Raw genomic sequence first — 8,176 nt, forward strand, 5'->3', positions numbered from 1 at the left:
TATTAAATCCACACTCCTATAAAAGTATTAGCTATGTATGATGGCTTTACCAAAATAAGAATTACTGGTCGAGTAGAGCATGAAATTGATTTTGGACAAGGTCAGATACAAAATACAATTATAGCTAATAATCATGAAGAACAACAAACAAATATCAATTAAATATACATAACAATACTATAAACATCAAGATGAGGAATTCAATATTTGCATGAAATGTGGTTGATGGCATTGACACAGAATACAGAGTTGATGGTATAATCATAGAGTAGAAACATAAATAATTGATTATTTCAAATGTGACAAAAAGGGTACCTTTTCATTTTCCTTTGTTACACGTACAAAGTCAGTCGTAATAGGACACGAGTAATTGTAAAAGTTCCGGGCACTGTCTCGAACCAATACAGCCAGATGTATTTCAATATTACTGAACTAGAACCTATGCCAAAGGCAATGAGAAAAGAGTGTAAATACAAAATTCCTCTGACAAGACTTCGCTATTAGTGACTGCCAACATTTTTTGACAATGCTAATGAGAACGTGGACAAAGAAAAACGTAAAGATACATAGTTTATATATTATGACATCTTTAGACTTGTACGTGGTTCAAATATGTGTTATGGGTTTCCTGATGAAACGACTATGTAGTCATTTACAATCGATATTGACTATTCCATATATATATATACATATATATATATATATATATATATATATATATATATATATATATATATATATATATATATATATATATATATATATATATATATATATATATATATATATATATATATATATATATATATATATATATATATATATATATATATATATATATATATATTCCAAACTGTAAGATCGCAAGATTATTGCTATTATGTCATTAGGCAATCACGGATCTATTGTTGCAAAATAAAACGGTGATGTTGGTAAATGACACTCAAAACTTTCTTAGTAGAGATCGTTTGTAAAGAACTTGATTATATTAATTTCTTGAGCAATATTTTAAGTGGAAATTGGACATGATTGAAATGATAGTGTTGTGGATAAATATTTAACTACTAATAGTATTTGCCTGATGAAATTCACCAGTTGGTATATATAGCACAGGAAACATGGTATATAACGTCAAAACCTGACGTAAAGATAATTCGATAATTATGATATTGGGTTAGTCTCATGTAGTTTGTATGGATAATTTGTATGTTTGATTTTTTTCTCAGATGTTTCGATAAACTTTGTATAACCTCTATATGTTTAAACCATTATTGTGTCGTTCAGAATGGTCCTAAATAGGTTGTTCTTCGGCTATAAACGTAATCTTTTAATTGAAGTTGTAAGGTGTGACTCTTAGGGGTTAATTAGACTTGCATATCTTCTGTACCATTCACACGCATTCCCAACGTAGTACATTAGTATTGGTCATTATTTCCCATCCCATATGGGTTCTTTGTTATTTGACCTCCGACTTAGGCATATATGTCCTCTTGATGGTTCCATGACTATTTACTTGACGGTCTCTTTAAAGTTACCGTTTGTTTGGGTTTGATGGTTGTATACATGGGCATTAGACATATGCACAGCATTTAACAAACCCTAATCTGTACAACGGGCGATACGTACATCTAAGGCAATACAGAAAAAAGATTAATAAATTTGTAAGATGCACATAGATTTAAACCAAAAACCATGGGTTGGAAGTAAAATTCATCAGAGAATTTGCGAGCGCAAGCTTGTGAGAAAGAATGTCAGTCACATTTGCAACAAACTGGGAACTCAGAAAACGCATCAAAGATATAAAGGCAGGGGTGGCCGGAAGGAAACTTTCCCCTTAGAATTCACGAAATGGAGATTTAGAAAATTTTAAGAGAATAAGTATAATCTAATAATCAAGTGGCATAATTTGCATGATAAAAAGCAACGTTTACACTTAAAACATAAAGAAATTGGCTGATATGAAGAAACGAGTTTCTCAAACGATACATACAGTAATAAAATATATAAGAAAATAAATTAAGCAATTAAAGTTATGTATCGAGAGATGTGGTAAGGAGAAAGTCTGTCTAAAGATTAATCATGTTCTCCAAACTGTCAAACTTGAAGAGCATTTATAATTTGATATACGTGTGTGTTGTGATCTTGTTATACCTCGGTGGTGGGTAACTTTATCAATTTGTAAGCACATTCTTTAAGTAGTTTAACAATATTGCGTGAATGGATTCTTATTTCGTGGAGATTTATAAACATAATGTAAACGAAAGAAACAATATATCAACTTAGGACTGAACTCATGATGAATATACTCATTAAGACAGTTCTGGATACGAATTGCTTCCACATTCTGCTCAGTAATCGATATATGTGGAAGCAAACACATCTGTAGGAATTTTCATACACTATCAAAAGATGCACTGACTTTCTAAACCACTTAGACAAAATGCTTAGAACAATATGTTCCTATCACGCTATGAATACTCGCTGGAATGTACTGTCTGGAAGCCAGTATCGTGATGATGATCATCAACGACACGAAATTTCAGCAACTATCTGTACGTAAGAGTTGAAGACTACCAACTGCGTTTCCAGCCAATCGAGAACTGAATTTGATGGCTTGCTTCAGTTATTTTCACCTGGATGACAGGTATGTATCTTACGCAAGATATATAAATAAGTTCCCTTAACAAAATCTAGTTGGGTCGACTGAAGTCATAGGGCTCTGAGCTGAAATCTTTATTCAGACGTTGCCATGGGAGGTGTTACTGTTATCATTCTTACCTTTCTTATTTCCTTTGTTGCTTGGACATCTGCCGTAGAAAAGACAAATTTCCATAACAAAAAGGACATTTTCCCCGAAGTTTTTGAACGTCTTCAAAACTCATTTCACCCTGTTGATCAGAGGAGTCAGTACCAGCTGCGACAACTTGACACTGACAGAAGTAATTCTGGTTCTTGTCATTGTACGTGCAACTGTAACAGTCAGCCTGTAAGGAATTATGGCATCAGACCCATTTGTCCCAGTTACTATCCCAACTGTGATAGCTGGTCCTTGGAAAGACCACAAGACTGTCAGGATTTGTACAATGAAGGGTATACTAGAACCGGAGTGTATGTAATTTATCCAGACGGGCTTCAACAAGGAATCTATGTACGCTGTGACATGGATACGGCCGGTGGTGGTTGGACGGTCATTCAGAGAAGAGTCAGCGGGGACGTGGATTTCTATCGCAGTTGGTCAGATTACAAGCAGGGCTTTGGTGACTTGAATGGAAACTTTTGGGTTGGAAATGATAACATCCATGCTCTCACGGCACAGGGCAACTACCAACTGCGTATAGATTTGTCTGTTTCGGACTCAAACAAGACATACGCAACGTACAGTTCTTTCAAAGTAGGAGACGAGAATAGCGGATACTTCCTCACGGTGGGAGGATATAGTGGAACTGCGGGGGATTCCTTTAGTTATCAATCAGGGTCTAAGTTTACCACGAAGGATCAAGACAACGACATTAATGTATCAAATTGCGCTAACGATTATAAAGGTGGATGGTGGTACAAAGCTTGCCATCAGTCAAATTTGAATGGTATCTATGGGTCCGTTGCATATGCGCAAGGAATAGATTGGGTTTCATTTACCGGACATTACACGTCGTTGGTGTATGCCGATATGAAAGTGCGGAAGCAGTAAATACAACACTCAAAATGTTCGTCTACACCAGATAAGGAAAGTTATAGAAAGCACGATTCGGCTTCATTAGTATTCTGACTGTTTAAGCTGTCTGTTATGTTTATAATAACTGCAAGTTTCAGACTCTCCAGAGGTCAATATATCTGTACTCTACTAACATTATATTTTCTTTGTCAAGTTTTAACATCTATTTATGAATTGTTTGATAGTTTAAATAGTTTTAAAGTCGTGACTATCTTGTACAATACATTTTTCTGAATCTATCAGATTTTGAACATTTATAATTTTAGATGCTGCTCATGTTTTGGCAAACAGAAGCTTGTATATTTGTTAGAATCGTTTCAAGGTTAGTAGTACATGAATACTTTCGTATAGCACAAAATCAAACAAAGTTCACTAGGAAATTTACTGAATCATTTCTTTATTCACATTGCAGATACAATAATGAAAATTTAACAAAATTCTTAACGTAAGTAATTTTGTTATTTTCTTAATTGCAATGAAAGTTAACGAGATTAGCAACTATTATATACAATTTAATTTGCTTGTTGTAAATCTAATAGTTAAATTTTAAACAAACCCATAGGCTATAATTGTAATTTTTAATGCTGGTTGATGTAGATTTCCCATAGAATATTACTGCGGCTTTTGTCATCCAAGTGAGTTAACGTTTTTTTTTTCGTCATGGACTTAATAGATACAGTTGTTTTATATTATCCACTGTGATGTTTGAGTTCATTTTGCTTTTTCCTATCCTAATAAACTTTCGAGCAACATACAGTTTAAATATACATGACATGTATATCTCTGTATAGATTGTATCAATGCGACTATCCTCGAATACACTTGAAAAATTAATATATGCACATTGTTCTGCTTTCTCGTCGTCTTTAATTTTGAATGTATTAGTATAGCCTTCTGCTTTTACTTCTTGAGTATTTATTCCGCAATTACACAGGCCACCAGCCACAGTCATTACGTAAATCCGCAATATTCACCAACAAGATTTGCCTTGCCAATCTGAAAGTCAGAAATATCGAGAACTTGACTTTTCTTTATCAAACAAATTGTTATATAATGTTATGCCATAATATAAAATATGAGTCTATGGCACTTGCAAAATACAATAATATACATGTAGGTCGGAGACAATAAGAAATGTATTACACATATGCATTATGAATGCATATAATTGCATACATATGAACGAATATAACTGGACTAGAAGAAGGTATGGGACTGTGATTGTATTGGACATTGCTATTACCATTTTATTGGGTAAAAAGCGAGAAAAGAATTATTATTTGCACTTCAGACTTTTGTTCCAATGATCCTAACACTTGTCCATCTGCTTCAACCTCTTGGTTGTATGTCGAAGTCATTTTCAACCACTTTCTTCTTGGCTCAGCCTGAATGATTAGGCATAGGTATCGCTTATCTCGCAGCGATGACTATGGCAATTTTAGCGGCTTCAACTACTCGGATGTACATTGTTATTTTTGAGTGTCAAGTATTTCAACATTAGTTGATGCCTTCAACTAAATCTTTGTCCATACTTGATGTATTCCTTAAGTTTTCATCCCAGAGTGAAAAAAATAATTGTGGTCCCGTGTAACAGAATAATGTGATAAAAACGTCAGATCAAAACTGGGGTGGTTTTCGTTTAATGTATGTAACTATACACAACAAATAGTCTGCATAGAATGCTTTAGGTATTCTACACTGTTTGATCCGTTGCTTAATTCACAGCGAACTTCAAAATGATGTCATCACAAAGGAATGCCATGCACGTGGGAGAAGCAATTAAATGTATTATGAGAGGCGTACGAGGGAGCTATGTACAACGCTGAAACACAAAACACACACCGTGCAGATTTTCAGGTTTAGTAGAAACTATTCGGTGAAGATTTACAGTACTTATAAGAATTCGAACGATTATTTACAGTTATTGCAATAATTGTAGAGCTTATTGTTTGCGTTAGTATTAGAGAAATGAATTTCCTCAGCTTATTGTCAATTAGCTGCTTTTGCGATATCTACGGGTTACTAAAATATAATAGGTTCAATAGGTTTTGGCATTTTTCTATTAACGCATTTATTTATATATCTAAATCACATCGAACCTCTAATAACTTTTGAAAAGAGGCAGTTATTGAAACTATGATAAAATATTGCAATAAGAGGAAAATTAAACCAGCAATTTCTAATTATTTCTTGTTGAAAACTACAAACATTTTCACTACTCAAACCACATGCAAAATTGCATGCACATGCACATAACAAATTCGATAAACCCTTAATCATTAGGAGAAAAATATTTAAAGTGTGAAATTTTGCGATAATTAACAAACAAACTAAAGGTTTCTAAAATTAATTGCAATTCACTTTACAGCACATCCGTATAATACTCCGTTTAAATGAGACATTGGAAAACTATTTAATAAGACGAAGATGTACTACATTTCGCAAATAGTTAACAAACATCCTTTAAATATATTTTGTAACTACATCTTGGAATTTGGCAGTGATGATGCTGTTAATAGCTATTAAACACAGTCTGACTTGAGAGGTTAGAACAATTAGATCATATGTACAATATTTATGTGTACAATATTTCAGCATTTGTTTGGCTTACTAAACACTTTTCCTCCACATTTGAACTTGAAATTAAAGACATTAAGGAGTACATCGCTTTCCATTTATCAATGAATTTAATTTAACGTATTAAATAGGTTAATGCGCCTTAACCAAATTAAGGAAGTAATGGACGTTAGCGAGATAATAATAAACAATTAAAGGAATTTCACGAGATAAAAGTTTACTACAATGAAGTGCATACAGACCACTGAACACTTCTGAAACTGCACGTGAAAATTTGAAGGTGATGAATGCACTAAAAGATACGATGACAGTACCATATGACATGTTGTCAGAGTTGGCTTCACTGGATAGTGTGGATATGAACATATTTAAGTCGTATTTCATGCTGACAATTGATAAACCAACACACAGCAGAGTTGGTAAAATCAGTTTAAAATTTTCACGTTTATTTCTAAAAGAGAAAAGGAATCCCTGAACGTAAATTGCTTCTGCCCGATGAAGATCCATTCATTTTGAAAAACAGAAACTTAGATTTTAAACAATTTTCTTTGATCTGCATATATTGTAAAATTCTACCAAGGTATGACTGTAAATACATTAGAAGCAAAATTAAGTAACTGATCGATTATAGACAAGATTAATCTGAAACTGAACGCCAAGCCTATGGGTAACCTATCTGAGCCGTTGTGATGGCCAGTTACAAACATAAAGAGAGTTTGAAAAGGGTCCTGCTGAATACTAGAGGATGTTACATGGTATGAACTTTAAGCATTGAAAATTGTTATATTTCATGCTAAATTCCCCTTCAACTAAGCTTATGTAAGACCTTATTTCACTCCTAGCGTCGTTTTTAGCATCTTCTTCTGATGCAAGAAGACATTTAGCAGAATGTTTACTATTCAACATATGAGCTGTAAAAGAAGAATGATAGTTAACGAACGTTCCCAGTTAAAAGAGGCCCATCTAATAGTTACATTTTAAGATGAAGGAAATTATCCTTTTGAATTTCTGATTTTATCAGAAAAAAGACCGTATGGAAGGCATGAGTGGTGTTGATATCTCATTTCTTTGTCCCGCCCCATTAGTTGTCAATCAATTATTTTAAAGACAAATTACTCTACGATTTCTCCATTCAATTGCGTTAGTTTGCAGTGAATTTTAGTTTCAACAGTATTGTTTTCAAAGTATTGTTTGGTCACAGTTTCCTGGATGCAAAACAAAATTATTTTGGGATGGAAACACGTGTTAACGGTGAAATCATCGAATTCGGTCTCCTGCATTACTTTCTCATGAAACCTGAAATCTGTTTGGGCCATATTGTTTATTATTGAACCACTTCATCAAAAACAAAGGTTTCCGAATCTTAAATTATATATTTTCCAGCTACTGGTTGAAATTCATAAGTGCTTACCTGATGGACTTCAGTCCGTGGACCGCTACCAGTTTTGTTTGTTACTGTTATTGCTCATAAACTGCTTGCACCAAAGTAATGAAAGGACTTTCAGTTTTATTGTGGTATATAGTTCCTTTTCATTGAAAATGATGTGACGATGTTGAAGATCGTCCTGTCTCTACTTTTAAACACGGTAGCACACTGACTCGGGATTCGCACTAAAGAACATTTTATAAAAAGTAGATTGTCCTTAGTTTATAAGGTGCCAAAAATACATTTGAGATTGTTACCGTGGTAGACCTCTTGAAAAGTATTGATATCAATACAAACTGAATTGATTGTCATATCGAAGAGTCGTTATTACTAAAAGACTTCGTGACTTGTAGATCCTCCTGTCTCAACAATGCGCCAATATTACATTGAAAATGGCGTTCATATTGAAAATAGTATAACCGCTACTCCGCTTAAATAATGCCGTTTTGACATAGTTTTCA

General features: G+C 33.6%; 1 pseudogene; it reads left to right on the forward strand.

Moving 5' to 3' along the window:
- The first annotated feature begins 2,737 nt into the window (after positions 1 to 2,737).
- On the forward strand, positions 2,738 to 4,559 carry LOC149793722 (microfibril-associated glycoprotein 4 pseudogene; annotated as a pseudogene).
- Positions 4,560 to 8,176: the final 3,617 nt, after the last annotated feature.

This window comes from Sinohyriopsis cumingii, chromosome 8, assembly GCF_028554795.1.
Source record: "Sinohyriopsis cumingii isolate HCF-2022 chromosome 8, ASM2855479v2, whole genome shotgun sequence".
NCBI classification, from domain to species: Eukaryota; Metazoa; Mollusca; class Bivalvia; order Unionida; family Unionidae; genus Sinohyriopsis; species Sinohyriopsis cumingii.